Source organism: Chrysochloris asiatica, unplaced genomic scaffold (assembly GCF_000296735.1).
Source record: "Chrysochloris asiatica unplaced genomic scaffold, ChrAsi1.0 scaffold00033, whole genome shotgun sequence".
Taxonomy (NCBI): domain Eukaryota; kingdom Metazoa; phylum Chordata; class Mammalia; order Afrosoricida; family Chrysochloridae; genus Chrysochloris; species Chrysochloris asiatica.
In genome coordinates, this window is record NW_006408551.1 from 23,513,559 (window position 1) to 23,532,925 (window position 19,367).

Sequence of the window (19,367 nt, forward strand, 5' to 3'; positions counted from 1 at the left end):
GGGGGGCAGGCTTGCAGGATATACTGTTTGTTTGGTTGATGATGCATGGAGGGGATTGTAACCATGGCAAGGAAATGATATATGATGGGATCAATGTGAAGCTAATGTTCTCCCATGTAAACTATCACATAACCCACAATAAAGTATTAAAAACAAAACAAAACTTATGAATAACAATGGAACATTATCAGATATAGTGCTGGAAGATGAGCCCCTCAGGTTGGAAGGCACTCAAAATACAGTGAGGGAAGAGCTGCCTCCTCAAAGTAGAGTTGACCTTAATGATATGGAGGAGTTAAAATTCCAGGGCCTTCATTTACTGATGAGGCACAACTCAAAATGAAGAGAAACAGCTGCAAACATCCATTAATAACAGAACATGGAAATGCATTGTTGTTAGTTGCCATAGAGTCAGTTCTGACTCATAGCAATTCTGTGCACAACAGAATGAAACATTGCCTGGTCTCGCGCTATCCTCACAACTGCTGTTACATTTGAGCCCATTGATTTTGCCACTGCCAATCAATCTCACTGGGAGTCTTCCTTTTTTTCACTGACCCTCTACTTAACCAGAAAGAGGTCTGGTAGTGTAATCGTTACGAGTCGGGCTGCTAACATCAAGGTCAGCAGTTCAAAACTACCAGTGGTTCTGTGGGAGAAAGATGAGGCTATCTGCTCCCATAAATATTTACAGCTTTGGAAACCCTATACAGGGTCACTGTGAGTCGGAACCGACTCCATGGCACACTACCACCACCATCACCACCACCACCGCTTTACCAAGTATGATGTGCTTCTCAATGGACTGGTCCATCCTTATAGAGTGTCCAAAGCATGGGAAACTAAGTCTTGCCACCTTGCCTGCAAAAGTAGAGCTATCTTCCAATTGCTTGGTCAGGTAGCTGTCTTCCAAATTTCTTGGCCTCGATGAGTGAACACCTCCACTGCTGCATCAGTTTGTTGAAACATTTCAACTTGTATTCCATCAATTCCTGGAGCCTAGTTTTGTTCCAGTATTGTAAGTGCTGCCTGGACTTCTTCATTCAACACCCTTGGTCCTGAATCGCTTGATACCTCTTGTAATGATTGAACATCAACCTTTTTTGGGGGGTACAGTAACTGTGTTCCTTTCACCTTCTTTTGATGCTTTCCGCATCATTCAATATTTTGTACATGTTGTTGTTAAATGTCTTTAAGTTGGTTCTGACTCATAGTGACTCTACATAGCATTTCCAAGGAGTGGTGTGGCTTCAAACCACCAACATGGAGGTTAGCAGTCAAATGCTTACCCTGCAACACCAGACCCAGACTCCAATATTTTGCTCATAGAATCCTTCAATATTTCAAATCAAGGCATGATTTTTTTTTCTTCAGTTCTTTTATTTTGAGAAATGCTGAGTGAGTTCTTTCTGTTTTGATTTTCCCACTTCTGAATCTACTATGCTACCAGGACTCCTTGAAGATATTGGTAAAATTCTTGAATTTCATCATCATTGACTTTAGTGATACATGTGTAAATTTGAATAATAGTGATATTAACTGGCCTTCCTTCTAGACGACTGGAAATTACCCTGCCACAGACAGCACTGTACCTAAGATAGGTCTTGAAAATTTTTTTGATGATGAATTCACATCATTCCTCTTCAATTTGTCATTCCCAGCATAGTAAACCACAAGATACCAGATTTTAAATGGCCAATACCAGTCCATTTCAGCTCACCAATGCCTAGAAGAAGGTCATTAAAAATACAGGAAAGAAAGAAAAAAACAAAATGGATGTCAGAGAAGACTGAAACTTGCTCTTGAGCACAGAGAAGCTAAAGTGTCTGGAGAAATGAGGAAGGAAAAGAGTTGCACAGAAAATGTCATAGGGCAGCTTGAGAAGGCAAAAGAAAGTATTATAATGAACCGCGTAAAGACTTGGCGTTAGAAAACCAACAGGAAAAAAAAAAAAAAAGTTAAGCATTTATCAAGCTGAAAGAACTGAAGAAAAAGTCAAGCCTTGACTTGTAATATGAAAAGATTCTATGGGCAAAATATTGAATGATACAGGAAACATCAAAAGAAAGTGGAAAGAGGCACTGGACCAGAAAGAAATGGTCAGTATTAAAATATTTTCAGAGGTAGCATATGATCAAAACCCAATGGTGCTAAAGGAAGAAGTCCAAGTTGCATTGAAGGCCTTGGTGGAAAATAACGCTCTAGGAATTAACTGAATACAATTTGAAATCTTTAATAAACTGATGAAGCACTGGGTCACTCACTCATCTATGCCAAGACATTTGGAAGACAGGTACCTGGACTACCAATAGAAAGAGATCCATATTTGTGCCCATTCCAAAGAGAAGTGATCCAATGGAATGCAGAAATCATAGAACAGTAACATTAATATCACACATAAGTAAAATTTTGCTGATATAATTCAAAAGTGGTTGCTATTGTACATTGACAGGGAGTTGCCAGAAATTCAAGCTAGATTCAGAAGACATGGAATTAGGGATATCATTGTTGACATTAGATGGTTCTTGGCTGAAAGCAAAGAATAACTGAAAGATGTTTACTTGTGCTTTATTGGTTATGCAAAGAATTTTAACTACGTGGATCATGACTAACAAGGTAACATTGTGAAAAATGGGTATTCCAGAACAGTTAATTGTGTTTATGAGGATCCTGTACTTAAGCCAAGAGGCAGTCATTCAAATAGAAAATGGGGATTATTAAAATCAGGAAAGGTGTTTGCCAGGGTTGTATCTTTTCACCATACTTATTCAATCTGCATGCTGAGCAAATAATCCGAGAAACTGGATTAAGTGAAGAAGAACATGGCATCCTGATTGGAGGAAGAGTCATTACCAACCTGTGATGTACAGATGACATAACCTTGCTTGCCGAAAGTGAAGAGAACTTGAAATGCTTACTGTTGCAGACAAAAGACCAGCCTTCAATGCAGATTGCACCTCAATGTAAACAAAACAAAAATCATTACAACTAGACCAATAAATAACATTATGATAGGAGAAAAGATCGAAGTTTCAATGACTTAATTTTGATTCAATCCATAATCAATGCTCGTGGAAGCAGAGTCAAGAAATCAAATGACATATTGCATTAGGCAATCCTGCTGCAAAAGACCTCTTTAAAGAATACAGATATCAGTTTGAGGACTAAGATGTGCCTGACCCAATCCTCATATGAATGTGAAAGTTCGACAATGAATAAGGAAGACTATAGAAGAATCGATGCATTTAAATTACGGTGTTGGAGAAGAACATTGAAAGTTCCATGAACTGCCTGAAGAACAAACAAATTTGTTTTGGAGGATGTACAGCCAGAATGTTCCTTTGACGTTAGGATGGCAAGACTTCGTGTTTTGGCATATTATCAGGAGGAAGCAGTCCCTGGAGCAAGACATCATGCTTGGAAAAGTGGAGGATCAGCAAAAAACAGGAAGACCCCACAGTGGCAGCAACAACGGACTCAAAGATGACAACAGTGGTGAGACCAGGACCAGACCTGGCACAAGACCCGTCAGTGGTTCGTTCTGTTGTGCACAGTGTCACTAAGAGTCTGAACAAACTCTTGGGCACCTAACAACAACAATAGCTTTCACATGCAGTTGTTGCTGTTAAGTGCATGGCTTGGATGAGATACACCCTAGTCAATGAAGTAATATCACTGCTTTAAAAAATTTTAAAGCCATCTTTTTCAACAGATTTGTTCAATGTAAAATACACTGTTTGATTTCTTGACTGCTGTTCCCATGGGTGTTGATTCATCCGAGTAGAATACAATTCTTGATAACCTACTGTTAATTTATTATATGATTTATTTCCTTACTGTTTATCTTTATGATATTATTTATATGTTCATATATGAGGATTTTTGTTTTCTTTATATGCAGGAATAAATTTTAGTATACATTTTTACCTTCATCAGTTGCAATTTTTAGCAAGGAAGGTTGTATGATTTTTATATTGCAGGTTCTTAGTGAGTCTTCCTTCAATTAGGTTGCTTGCTCTTCTCCATATAGCCCAAGTTCTCAGATTAATTGCTCAGCATTCATATAGGATGCTGTGAAAGATTACAACCCTGTCACACACCTTTTTCAATTTAAGTTATGCCATATCCCTTTGTTTTGTTTAAATGATTGCCTCTCATTCACAGGAGTTACACATGAGTACAATTAAGTGTTCTGGAATTCCCATTTTTCATAATGTTATCCATAGCTTGAATGCCTTTGTGTACTCAAATGCCTCAGTGTAATCAATAAAACTCAGGTAACTATCTTTCTGGGATTATCTGTTTTGGGGCCAAATCCATCTGGTATCAACAGTGATATCACCTGTTTTATATTCTCTTCTGAACCCAACTTGAATTTCTGGCATTTCCCTGTTGATATATGGCTACAACCATTTTTAAATTATCTTCAGCCAAACTTTGCTAGTGTATGGTATTATTGATATTGTTAGGTTGTTGTTGTTGTTGTCAGGTGTCATCGAGTTGGAACCAACTCATAGCGACCCCATGCACAGCAGAACGAAACAATGTCCGATCCTGGGCCAACCTCACTACCGCTGCCACACTTGACACCATCAATGATGCTACCTGCCGATCCATCTCATTGGGGGTCTTCCTCTTTTTCTCTGACCCTCCATCTTACCCAGAATGACATCCTTCTCCAGCGACTGTTCCCTCCTGACAATATGTCCAAAGTATGAGAGACGAAGCTTAGCCATCCTGGCCTCCAAGGAGCACTCTGGCTGAACTTCCAAAACAGATCTATTGCTTCTTTTGGCAGTCCATGGCACTTTTAGTATTCTCCTCCAACACCACAACTCAAAAGCATCAATTCTTCTATGATCTTCCTTATTCACTGTCCAGCTTTCACAACCATATGAGGTTATTGAAAATACCATGGCTTGGGTCAGGCACACCTTAGTCCTCAAGCTGACATCTCTGCTCCTCAACACTTTAAAAAGTTCCCATGCAGCAGATTTGCCCAATGCAGTACGTCGTCTGATCTCTTGACTGCTGCTTCCACGAGTGTTGACAGTTGATCCAAGAAGAATGAAGTCCTCGACAACTTCCATCTTTTCTCTGTTGATAAAAATGTTGTTTATTGGTCCAGTGGTGAGGATTTTTGTTTTCCTGACATTGAGATGTAATCCATACTGAAGGCTGTGCTCTTTGATCTTCATCAGTAATTTGTTAGGTAGCACTTGCTAAGTCCAGGTACTATAAGTGCCTATATTAAACACATGGAAGTAATCTTTACAACAAATTTATAAATTAGGTACATTATAATCCACAGTTTACTAATGAAGAAAACTGAGACTGAAGAGTACTATTGGCTTGTTCAAAGTCACATATTTATCAAAGTCTTGCACATACTCTTCCTACAGCTCCCGTAAGTGGGACTCATTAATAGAGAATATCATATTTAAGTTAGTTTTAATAAAAATCAATTTATAAAAAGAATGAGAATTGAGTGAAAAAATATAAAGATTTAGGTTAATATCCTTGAACTTCAACTAATTGCATGAACTGAGCAGTCACTTTACATCTGTGCTTTCCAGCTTTCTTAGCTTTAAACAGGTGAAGTTGGATCCTAGATTTTTAAAGCCCATCGAATAATGTTGACAATCTATGATGCTAAGCAGCTTTTCCAAAGATACTGTACTGAACTTGTCCTTCTCCCACACCACCTTTGTAGTTGTAGAAAGCTTTGACTTTCATCCTAAAGACATGAGGGTAACAACAGATGGTGTGGGGGGGAAGTCAAATAGATTATGACTACCAAATAGAGGGAATGTTTATCAGAGTCAGTTTGTCTTTACCCACACGGCTAAACAGAATGCTTACAATCTAAGTAACTATCACTCTCTAATTTAGCATTCTTGTCTGACTACAAAAAAGAAAAAAAAAAAAATTTAAATTACATGGAGTTCTCATTAAACAAATGAATGGTAATATTAAAAGAATTATTAAATTACAAAATACAAGCAGTGCCAGTTTAAAACAGCTGTCTTTGCAAACATAATTTGTTAAATTAATGTAACTTTATAAAGAGTAATATTTCCACAGATGTCCTCTATGATTCATAAAATACTTTCTCATTTACTCCATTAAAGCAATAATGAACAAATTATATTGAAAAGAGTCACATCTTGTCACATTTTAATTTATTAGTAAGATACAGTTACAGGAATTATATATAAAACACAATAGTTAAAATGAGTATTAATGGTGATGAAAAACCAGGGGATTTGTTAGTAGTTCCAAATGAAATTATACTGTTTGATAATACCTGTTGTTGTTAAGTGCCTTTGAGTCAATTCTGTATAGGATTTCTGATGAGCGGTTGGTGGGTTTGAACTGGCAACTCCTTTGTCGTTGTTGTTAGGTGCCATCAAGTCAGTACTGACTCATAGCGACCCTATGTACAGCAGAAGGAAGCACTGCCCGGTCCCGCACAAACCTCACAATCATTTCTACCTTTGAGTCCATTGTTGCTGCTACTGCGCAAATCCATCTCATTTGGGGGGTCTTCCTCTTTTTCTCTGACACTCCACTTTACCAAACATGATTCTTCTTCTCCAGGGACTGGTCCCTCCTGACAATATGTCTGATGTATGAGAGACAATGTCTGGCCACCCTGGCTTCCAAGAAGCATTCTGGCTGTACTTCTTCCAACACTTCTTATTAAACTATAATTAAGAATCCTGGGATATTAAAGTGATAGGCTCTTACATATTGTTTCATCTCTTTCCATTTAAAAATCTCTGGGGGGTGGAAATGGTTAATGTTCTTAGCTGCTAACTGGAAGGTTAGAGGTTTGCGTCTACCCAAAGGGACCTCAGAAGAAAGGACTGGTGATTTACTTCTGAAAATCAGTCATTGAAAATCCTCTGGAGCACAACTGTACTCTGACATACATGGCGTTGCTATGTTGAAGTCTTGACTCCATGGCAACTGGCTTATCTCCTTCCATTAACAAATATATTTTATAAAACTCAGAAGTTAGCTTCCCATCTGAGGTTATACAACCAGTGGGAGATCTGAGCTCGAACCCAGGTTTTCACATATTCCTACCACAGATCCTTTCCTGCCACTTTCAGTATTTATAGTATTTTGAGATATAACTTTTCAACATACGATTCTATGAGAATATAAATAAATTACTACTTTCAGCAGTAAATAAAAATTCTTCCAATGTGATGCCTTTGAAATTGCTTATCTGGGGAGGCAGCAAGATGGCGGACTCAGCAGAAATGCTGTAAAGAGTCTCTACAGCAAAGATACAGAAAACCAAACGAAACAGATGCAGATGGTAGTCCTGGAATCCTGAGCTTCAGATGAAGGTAGAGAGGAGTGTATGGAATGCTTACTAGGAAAGGAAGCTGAACAGACACAGCAGAAAAAAAAAAAAAGGAGAGAAGCTGGTGACCTGGGCTGGCTGACAAGTGGTGGTGTGACCATCTTAACCTTCTGTGAGTGGCTTCAGAGATAAGACAGCATATTGGTCCTGCAGCAATATACTGATGACTCATGGAGACAAAAAAGGTGTGAGTTTTTCTTGTTCTCCACATTTCCCTGGTTACCAAAGGTGTGTCTGGTCTCCACCCAAGTACATCACCTGCAAAGCTCCTGCTTTTCTGGCGGCCAGAGCTGCACAATACGGTTGTAAGCGCCATAAAAATGAGCAGGAACTAGCTATCTAAACCCACTCTAGCATCTGGATTCAGGTGAGCCTTGATTCAGTCCTGTAGACCTAGCTCTAATTGGGAGATGCAGCTGAACACATATGTGGGGGCAAAAAGAAAAAGGAGACAGCTAGCAAGGCAGGGCATAGCCATTTTGAACTTTCATAGGTGGCTGTTTAGGTAAGAGGGTGGGTGGTGGCAGACAGGAATACCAATTACTGGTGGAGAGAAAGGTGTGACATTTTTTCTACTACCCCAAATTACCCTGGTAATCAGAGGCATGGTCAGCCCTAACCCAAGGACACTTCCAGCAAAGCTCCTCCTCCCTGGAGGGGTTGGAACCACATCAAGGTGAGTTGGCAGTTAACAACACCAACCCTGGCACCTGGAATCTGAAGTTGCCTGCTCCAGTTCTGTAAAGCTAGTTCTAGGGAGCCCTGGGCTAGTGGTATCTCTCATCCTCTGCTGCCCTCTGGGACAGAAACAACCTGATATCCCAGAACTAATTCATTTGAGTTATGGTGTTGGAGGATAATATTAAAAGTCCCATAGTTTGCCAAAAGAACAAACCAATCTGTGTTGAAAGAAGTACAACCAGAGTGCTCATTGGAAACCAGTATGGTCAAATGTCATATATCATACATCGGACATATTATCCAGGATGGACGAATACCTGGAGAAGGATCATGTTTGGTAAAGTGGTGTGTCAGAGAAAAAGAGGAAGAAATTCATTGAGATGGATTGGCACGGTGGCAGCAGTAATAGACTCAGGGCTAGCACTGATTGTGAGGTTGTCCCAGGACTGACATTTTGTTTGGTTATGCATAGGGTCACTATGAGTTGGTACTGACTCGATGGCACCTAACAATAAACCAGCCTAGAGTCCTGGTGTGAAGCTATAGGATAAGCACTACACCAAAAAGTCCGTTTGAAAAGCAAGGTTGGCGATTCAAATCTATCAGCTGCTCCTTCGAAACCATATACAGGGTCACTATGATTCAGAACCTACAGCCTTTCCCTTTACAACAGCAGTAGCAATCAGCCCAGGGAGTCCTGGTGTAGCACTGTAAGATAAGCACTGGACTGCTAACCTCAAGGTCGGTGGTTCAAACTCACCAGCCACTCCTAATTAACCCTATACAGAGTCACTATGAGTCAGAACCACTTGACAGCACTTAACACAAACAACAAAGCCAGCCCAAGGAGGGGCAGTCTTGCACACAGAGGACTAGCCTAGGTGTGACTTTAACGGAAATTGGGGGACTAGAGTCACTTGGTTATGAGTTATACCCCAACCATGATAGTTGGAGGGCCCTAAAATCAACCTATAAAATTTTCTAATCTGTAATAGTATATGTATCCCAGTCATGGTCCCTTTCCTGGTCCTATAGTTCCATTTGTGACAATGATGAATTGATCTGCTGCTAGTCATGATTTTGTGATGATGTCCTTTGTCTTCCATTTTTTATAATTAGCCACATGGCTGTAAATCCTCTGCCCAACACCATTATGTTCTCATTCTTATGGCCTCTTTCATCTGGATGTGTCTTTGCCCTTAAGATTTAGTAAAGGAATCTCTATAACATATATTAGAATTTTTTTTTCTCTTTCCTCAAACACAGCTGAGCTCTTAACCATAGCACCACCCAAACCAGAAACCCATTGTACGAATTCTGACTCATAGTGATCCTTTAGGACAGAGTAGAACTGTCCCCATAGGATTTCTAACGTAATCTTCATGGAGGAGCTCTGGTAGAGCAATGGTTACGACTCAGGCTGCTAACCTCAAGGTCAGCAGTTTGAAACTACCAACAGCTTTATGAGAGAAAGATGTGGCTTTCTGCTCCCATAAAGATTTATAGCCTCGGAAACCCTATACAGGGTCCCTATGAGTTGGAGCTGACTCCGTGGCATATAATCAACCTATCAATCTTTATGGAAGCAGATTGCCACATCCTTCTCTTGGAGCAGTTGGTGAGTTTGAACTTCTGACCTTTAGGTTAATGGCTGAGCACTTTAACCAGTACGTTGTGAAGGTTCCTATTACATCACCCCCCAAAACCTACTTCCATGGACTCAATTGACTCACAGGGACCTTATAGGATAAAGGAAAGCAGATCCATAGAGTTTCTGAGGCTGTACATCTTTACAGAAGTAGATTGCTTCATCTTTCTCCAGCAAAGCAACTTGTGGGTTTGAACAGCCAGTCATTCTATTAGCAGTCCAATGCTTAACCCATCATGCTACTAGGCTCCTGTTGTGCTACTAGGGTTCCTTAACTCCAGTTTGGTGGCACTGTGGGATTCTTGTTATGTCTTTTATGTTGCTGGCTGCATGGACTTTGCCCACTGTGTTACATAGGGTTTTCACTGGCTGATTTTCAGAATTTCTTCCTAGTCTGCCACAGTCTGGAAGTTCCCTGAAACCTATTTAGCATCACAACAACATGAAGCCTGCTACTGTCACACTGGTCAGGGGAGAACTTGAGGTGTATTTGTCCTGAATGGAACCCAGGTGTCCAGTATGACAGGCAGAATTCTACCACCAAACCACCACGCTTTATAGTTAAGTTGGTTTTAGTATTTGTAATACACTGATGCTAGCTACTTAAATAGAGTTCTGGTGTGGTGTGTGGGCTAACGTGCCAGAATGCAACGTTGGTTTGTACCGCAAGGTGGGTGGTTCAAGCTCACCAGCTGCTACAGGTCACTATGGGTCAGAACCAACTGGATGACACTTAACAACGACAACAACAAACTACTTAAATAAGAGGTAAATTTACCCATTTCTTCATAACAATACTATACCAACAACCTTGTGGCTCATTGCAGTTTAAGAAAATTTGCCCCAGGTCATGCATTAAATTAACAACAGAAATGGGATTATTATCCTTGGTTTTCCACATTGCTTCTACCACACTGTCCATTAGTTTCACATCCAAAGACAGAATGCTGACAGCCTTGATGAATGTGTGAACATGTGGAGAACCACGGGTCATTGCACTGAGTGTTTGTCAAAACTAAAGTTGCAAGATGATCCTTTTTACAAAAGCAAAGCTTTCCTGTTTTTCCAGATTGTTCATTATAAAAATTTGAAACAGTAGTAAAAAGAAAAAATAAATACATCTGAATTTTACTCCAAGAAAAATAATATCATTTTGTGTATCTCTCCCCAGACCTTTTTTTGCATGCAGGAAGATACATATTCTTAATTCTTATTATTTTGTTTTACAGATGTTGCTAGGTGCTGTGGAGTTGGTTCTAACTTAGAACGACCTTGTATAGGGTTTCCAAGGAGCAGCAGATGGGTTTCAACCACTGATCTTGTGGTTAGCAGTCCAGTGCTTATCCTACAGGGCCACACCTGGAGTCCAGTTTTATAGATATAGGCTTATATGCTCTATGATATTGATATCTTTTTCTCATATGATGACATTTACTACATCAAATGTGTGGGTTAATATTATCATTTTAGAAATATTTTTACATTTACTTAATGCAGTGGTTATGAATCAGGCTACTAACTTCAAGGTTGGCAGTTTGAAACTACCACCTGTTTCATAGGAGAAAGGTGAGGCTTTCTGCTCCCATAGAGATTTACTGCCTCAGAAAGCCTGTGCAGGCTCACTGTGAGTCGGAACCGACTTCACAGTACTTAACAACAACAACACTGCTTATGTTGTTATTGTTAGATGCTGTCGAGTTGGTTCTGACTCAGCGAGTCTGTATAGGGTTTACAAGGCTGTAAATCTTCAAAGGATCATAAAGCCTCATCTTTCTCCCACAGAACTGCTATAGGGTTCAAATCACCAACCTTGTAGTTAGCAGTCCAGTGCTCTTAATTAATGTTTACTTGTGAACTTTCTTGCTTTCATTTTATTCTACAGCAAGCATTCTTTGTATACGTCATCTGTTATTTTCTTATGATGTATTAATCAGAATTATTGGATCAAAATCTATGATTTTGAGTGGTTTTGGGTAATTTTTCTACAGAGGTTATAAAATGGTCACTTCTTCCAGCAGTTTATTTGTTTGGAACTTGCTGCTTTTTTAGTGGACTGATGCTTTTCTGATATAAAAGCCAATTCATTTTAAATTTCTATTGCCAAGATGTGTCAATGGTTTTTCCTATTTCTAGAGACATAAAATACTGAAACCATGTAACTATTTATCACTCAATTCACACACACTCATTTCACAATAAAAACTAAAAAAAAATTACTGAAACCAATTAATTTAGTCATTCATTCATTCTTCAAGTGTTTGTTGCATACATTGTTTCTATTATTGTTTGCTATCGATTTGATTTGGTATTGAAGTGACCCCAGTAGCACTATTTCATGGGATTTTCAAAACTCTTACCGTCCTGGTGTGGTGTTGTAGGCCAATGCGCTGGACTGAAAGGTCGGTTTGAACTGTAAGGTCGGCTGTACCAACTCACCAGTTGCTTCTTGGGAACCCTGTACAGGATTGTTATGAGTCAGAACTGACTGGACGGCACTTAACAACAACAAGATGACCTTTCAGAAGAAGACGGCCAAGGCTGTCTTCCCAAGCACCTTTGGTTGGATTTGAATGGTTACCCTTTTGGCTCAGAGTCACTCAGGCCAACTGCACACAACGTAACTACCCAATACAATAAGGGAAAACACAACATTGAATTAAATAGAATATCTCATTTAATCTTCACAACAACCAAATGGGGCAGAAACCAATGTGTTTCCATTGGACAGAGGAAAAAAGTGAGACTTGCTGCTCAGGATCATACAGTTTGTAATTGATAGAGCTGAGATTTTAACTCTGGCTGTTTACTCTTGATCCCATTCTCTTACCCACTATATGACCATGTCTAAAACATATACATAAGTAGCTATAATATTAGAAAAATTATGTGATAAGACATTGTGTGTAGGTTCTATTTAGAAACAGTTGTTGTTGTTGTTAAGTGCCATCAAGTCGGTTGCGACTCATAGCGACCCTGTATAGGGTTTCCAAGGAGCAGATGGTGAGCTTGAACCACCAACCTTGTAGTTCAAACAGCTTTGCAGTCTGGCGCATTAACTCACAGCGCCACACCAGGACTCCTTCAGAGACAGTAGATGGAATATATATGGAATATAATTAAGCCAATGTCCTGGTGTGGCAATGTAGGATAGGCACTGGATTGGCAGTTCAAACCTATCAGCTGCTCTCAGAAAGCTTATATAGGGTTGCTATGAGTTGGAATTGACTCAACAGCACACAACAAAGCAAAAATTCTCTAATTCATAATGGACAGCCTTTGAAGTGCAGATGTGATACCTTTCTTGGCCACATGGTATAACAGGCCTCTGTTCTGGCAGTTTTGTACTTTCAGAGGCCTTTCCAACAAAACACCACAAGAGATAACACACTAACACCCAAAGTTGCAGATAGTAACTTGACCTAGCCTCAGTGGTTTCATAATCAGAACTCGATTAGAGGAAGATTAAAAAAAAATGAACAAAACAATTTTTCATAGGGAAATGAGGATAAATTAGTACAATTGGTTGAACTTGACCCAAAGTCATGGAGGTAGTAACTCAAAATACCAAAAGAAAGGGAAATGGTCTTCACATCAAGTATCAATGCTATCCCCTCTGTACACAGGGCAGACAGGGATGGGCAACTTAGACATTGTCTACTTAAAATGAGGGGGTGATGCAGGCATGAACTGACTAGCTTACAAAGTTTCAACGGGGAGTTTAATTTAATAGTGTGTGGGAGAAGAAAGAGTAGCCACTGAATAGTGTTCATCTTGTCTAGATGGGTCTGGTTAAAAGAGATGGGGATAAGATTCTTATGATTCAATAGTGAGTAATCGTTATCATGACTAATTGCAACTGCCACAATTGTAAAGGAAGAAGTTTTGTAACAAAAATAGAGGAGTAGTTAATCTTACAGTCCAGAAACAGAGGACCATAAGACCATCAAGAGAGAAGAGCACAAGCAGAATGTGAGACCTTATCCAGAGAAGCAGCGACACCAGAGATAGAGGCAGAGATGGGGACATGGAGAGGGGGAGCAACTGAGGACTCTAGATTCATGGGAAGAGGGGGACTAAGAGCTGGTGGCCGGGAGGCAGACTTTCAGAATCTGCCCTTTGGTGGTATAAATTATTATATATGCCTGAGTGTTAAAAAAAAAAAAAAAAAAGAGCCAAAGTGAATAGAGAGAAATACTATTAGTCGATGGTACATGGAGGGGACTATAATCATTGTAATGAAATAAGGTGTATGATTCGTTGACTGTAAAACTGATGATCTGCCCTGTAAACTTTCACTCAATCCACAATAAGAGGGAGTGACTAGAGCCAGTCACTGGTGAGATAAAATGATTCTACTTGGTATTTGGGATAGATATTGAATGATGGGTTGGAATTTACTTTGGGAAGTATTGGGATACATTTCAGCAGAATTCTTAGTAGAAGGCATTGTGTGGATGCAGAAAGGATGCTATTTGGGGGGGATGATAAGCAATCCAGTTTGATCTAAGAATTGGCATATGAGGAGGGGGCTTCAAAAATTCCATAGAAAATTTCATTGTATTTTAATTCCATATTCCATGAGACTTGATGACCCCAACGTAAATGGTACATTGTTGTTCAGTGCCATTGAGTGGGTTCTGGCTCATAGCAACCCTGTGTAGGGTTTCCAAGGAAAGGTTGGTGGGTTTGAACTGTTGACCTTGCAGTTCAAACTGACCTTGCGGTCAGTGCATTATCCTGCAGTGCCATACCACACCACACATATACAATGATCATAAATCAGAATCTGTTTAGTGGTAACTAGTTTTTAGTAGTAAGAAAGAAGATAGAAGGCAATTCAGCTTAGGTCCAAATCACCAAGAGTCTTAAGAGCCTTGAAGCTTGATTTTGATTTTGTATGTTCTGGGAAGTTTCTGAAAGTTAAACTGTCAGCACAGCAATAAAGATCCTCTACAAATGAATCCCAAAGTCCCTTTGTAGTTTACAATCTCAGCACACACTTCCCTACCAGCACATTTATATATTCCTTAATCAGTCAGAACACGAACATTATTTCTGTCTCTGTTTTGCTTTTAAAACTGCCTGCCAAATTTCACATTTGGGGACATATTTACTGAACTTCTGACATAAAATACACATAAAATGGAAATTAGAACATCAGAATTTGTGGGCACCTGTCAGTTTATAAAATGCCCCAAGAAATTATTATTTCAAACAGTACTATTCATGTTAAGTTTACATTGATTGGGAAACTGTAGATGTGTCCATCAAATGCAAACATTCAACATCTATGTGGAAAATATTCTGCTTATTTTAGCATTTTATTGATGTGAGCTTTTATTATAGCGAATCTCTTCATCTTCCTGTCCACATCATCTGAGCAATCACAGTGATACCCAAAGGCACATTGACTTTTTTGTTAGATGCTTCACTGTTTATGTACTATATGTTACCTTTTGGAAGAATAATCTGTTAAATTGGAGTCTAGTTAATGCTGATGAGACGTATAGTCATGGAATTGCCATAGTGCATTTCAATTAGGCTTGTTTTTTTTTTTTAACCTATCAAGTCTTAAAGCTAATTGACTCAGAGAGCTTTTATCTTTCTGTGAAAGACAGAGACATAATTATGTCATTTTGTTAAGGAAAAAGAAAGATGCATAGCACAAAAACTTGCATCGACGTTTCAAACGCTCGGGACACTTCTCATTGTGGCATTCTCATTCTAGTTGAGCAGCTACTTAAATTTAAAACACATTTATTAGAGAAAAATTTTCTCAGTAAGCATTTCTTGGCAACATTAGTTTGTAGTATGGATATCACATTTTCATATATATATATAGCAACTCTTTTTGCTTTATTTCAATATTCAAGAAGATAGTTCTTTAAAATTGATAGTCAAGGAATTGTTTCAAAATTAGATTCAAATGATCATTCTAAATAGGTTAATAAATAAATAATCTTGTGCTATTAATTTTGGGACATACCTAGTAAATAAGATAAAATATTTCTGTGAAAGTGGTGGTAGTATAGCCACATTCTCTAAGACTAAGTTTTGAAAAAAAATATGTGACTACTCAATGTAAGAAGATATATTTGACAATGCTTCCATTTAGCATTTGATAATGATTACAAAATAAATTCTAGGGACTGTGTGGGTTTTCAGTCCTCTCATTCAACCACAGCAACTGCTCATTCATTTTAGATGAAGCTTTTATTGGAACAGAACTACTGAAAAGAACTTTGGGGTAGCTCTTTAGGATTTAATGAACATAGCAGATGCTTACCAAAAACTAAACCAGATGCTTACCTGGTTGTATTTATAGGGAGAAGTCCAAACAAAGAACGACAGAAAATGAAACAAGATGACATCACTGGAAAAGTCCAGCTGTATTTATATAGCTATTGCTAGCTGCTTACCTTTTCCTTGTGCTATACCTTACAAAAAAATTACTAATAGGCTTTCCATTTAAAGTTCCTCTAAATAAGGTAGGAAATGACTCATTAATATTCTAAGTTCAGATCTGTCAGATTAGGCGATCTATCAACAAGGGAATGTGATTAAAATCTGAAAAAGAACTTTACAGAATAATATCTTTAAAAGAGTACATTAAATAGTGTTTGGCTGTTATGTTTAGTTTCTTCCTCTCACTTTTAGTTGAATTAATAAAACTGATAGATGAAACAGTATTCAATCAATTCAACATTGATGGAGAGTCAGTACCAGAGAATAAGGCAATAAAAGGTAAATACAAAGATGAATAGGAGGGTAAGTCAAAAGTGTTGCTACTAGGGTCCCCGGTCATACATGTATAAGTTTATTCCAAACAAAATGTGTTTAAACATATCTCTGCAAACAGCAGATGGCTGCAGACATGCTCTCTTCATAATATATTTGTCTTAGTCTCATTAGGGTGACTTCAAAAAATAAGGTCCAACCAAAACAGTGACTTCCAAAGGGATCTGTTGGCCAGTTAAAGTCAAGGCAGAGAGGTCTGCTGAGAACAGTATGGTGAATGTTTTATTATTACTATTTTAGAGGGATAAGCTTGATAGATATTCTTCAAGGACACAGGATGATCATGGGGACTTATTAGGTAGAAGTTCCAAGAAAACCGAAAAAACTACATTGGTGAGAAAAAAGGCCAGGATAATTGTGCCAAATATATGTTTTTTTCCATCATGACAATATACTTGCTCATTCTTTGAGGGTAGTCAGGAATATCCTATGAGAATGTTTTGGGAAACTTTATCCCATCCACCCTAAAGTCTCAGTCTTAACTCTTTAGACTTATTTTTATTTCCCAAACTCAATAAACATGGAAAGAAACACCTTTTGTGTTCTTTAGGGATGCCCAAATTCCCATTTGACATGGTACAAATTGAAGAGTGTGGAATACTCTGTGGGAAGTGCTAGAGAGATGGAAACACCACCTTCAGAAGTGTACAAACCTTGATATATTGAGAAACAATAGCTTCACATTTTGATATTGCCTGCTTAGTAATGTTTCTATAATTTTGTAGGAATACTTTTTGACTTGCCCTCATATGTTTGAAATGTTCTAGCAGAGTATTTAAAATACATTGAACCAAGAGTTTATAATCTAGGGGTAAAGATAACAAGTAGATTTTATCAGTTAGAATGCATTCATCAGCCATAAACAGAAGATCCAACTACATTACTTTCTCGCCTGTCGGAAGTTTTCAAATGAGCAGTATCAGGCAGAGGCAGTAATTCAACAATGTTACACTTGGGTGCTTTTCCATCCTTTACATGTACCTTCTGACATTGTACTTTCTCCCTTGTGGTGCAATATAGCTGCTACATCTCTGAGCATCACATCACTGTTCAAGGCAGAAGGAAGAAAGGAAAGGTAGAGAGAATTTTCCTCTTGTACCTATTTTTTTTTTAAATAAGGAATCATAGACTCCCTAAGTCCCTTGCAAAAATGTCACAAGTATGCAATGTGACAGCTGTAAGGAAGTTTGCAGAAATATGTATTTCGCTTTCCCAATCCTTCTGGTGTGAAGTGGCATGAGAGAAAGAAGGAACTTAGGGATTTCTTTTGAATCAGTCTCTCCATAATGTCTCAACATGGACGAGTCCTGGTGTGGTGCTGTAGGATAAGCACTGGAGTCCTAATCACAAGGTTGGTGGTTCAAAGCAACTGCTCCCTTGGAAACCCTATATGAGGTCACTATGAGTCAGACCTAACACAGTGGTCCATAACAACAACAATAATAACTGCAATAAAGCAGAAAGAAATCGTTTATAAGAAAGACCAAAAAAAATTTCTGTTTTGAGATAAGAATATTATGAAAATAACACTTAGTTGAGAGCTTTCAGGATAACAAAACTAGGATAATGTGGTGGGAGCTACAAAATAATTCAAAGCAGAATACCTAAAGTAAAGGCATGGGGGTATAAAATGACATAGCATATTTAAGGTTGGCAATTCAAACCCACCAGCCACTCCATGGAGGAACAATGCACTTCAGTAGAGATTGCTGTTGTTAGTACCATTGAGTAGGTGCTGACTCATAGGGACCCTGTATAGGATTTCTGAGGCTGTACATCTTTGTGGGAGTAGAAAGCCTCATCTTTCTTCCATGGAGATTCTGGTGGGCTCAAATCGCTGACCTTGTGGTTAGCAGTCCACTTCTTATCATACAGCACCACCAGCACTCTTTGTAAAGATTGCTGTTGTTGCTATTAAGTGACATTGAGTTGGTTCCGACTCATAGCAACCCAGTATAGAGTTTCCAAGGAGTGGTTGGTGAGATTGAACTGTCGACCTTGCAGTTCAAACCAACCTTTGAGTCCAGGACTTTAACCCACAGTACCACAGATTATAGCCTTAGAAATTTTATAGTTCTAAATATGTATATAGAAGAGCAAAGATGTCACCTTGAAGACTAAGGTGCGCCTGACCCAAGCCATGATATTTTCAATAACCTCATATGGATGTGAAAACTAGATAGTGAATAAGGAAGATCGTAGAAGAATTGATGCCTTTGAGTTGTGTGTGGTGTTGGAGGAGAATACTAAGGGTGCCATAGACTGCCAAAAGAAGCAATAGATCTATTTTGGAAGAAGTGCAGCCAGAGTGCTCCTTGGAGGCCAGGATGGCTAAGCTTCGTCTCACATACTTTGGACATATTGTGAGAAGAGAACAGTCGCTGGAGAAGGATGTCATGCTGGGTAAGATGGAGGGTCAGAGAAAAAGAGGAAGACCCCCCAACGAGATAGATCAGCCAGGTGGCATCATTGATGGTGTCAAGTGTGGCAGCGGTAGTGAGGTTGGCCCAGGATCGGACATTGTTTCATTCTGCTGTGCATGGGGTTGCTATGAGTCCGTTCTGACTTGATGGCACCTGATAACAACAACAACATCCTGTCCTATAGAATTGCACAACCAACTCAAAAGCAACAGATTTATCATTTGTTTTTTAATCAAACAACATTGTTATCTGTTGCAGACTGTGAAGGCCTGGTCAGAAGTTCGAGTTCCTATGGGCCCGAGTGTTACAGGTCGCAGGCTCTGAGGAACAAATCTAGCCACCTGGCAGTTGGTAACAAATTGTTTTTCATCTTAGTGTCCAGTTATGTTTTACTAAATGCAGACATGAAGCCCTTGATATCCACAGATAAATGTGATAT

General features: G+C 38.9%; 1 protein-coding gene across 1 annotated transcript in view; it reads right to left on the reverse strand.

Moving 5' to 3' along the window:
- The window catches only part of PTPRR (protein tyrosine phosphatase, receptor type, R), a 444,293-nt gene that overhangs the window by 247,943 nt on the left and 176,983 nt on the right, over positions 1-19,367 (reverse strand). The window lies entirely within an intron of this gene.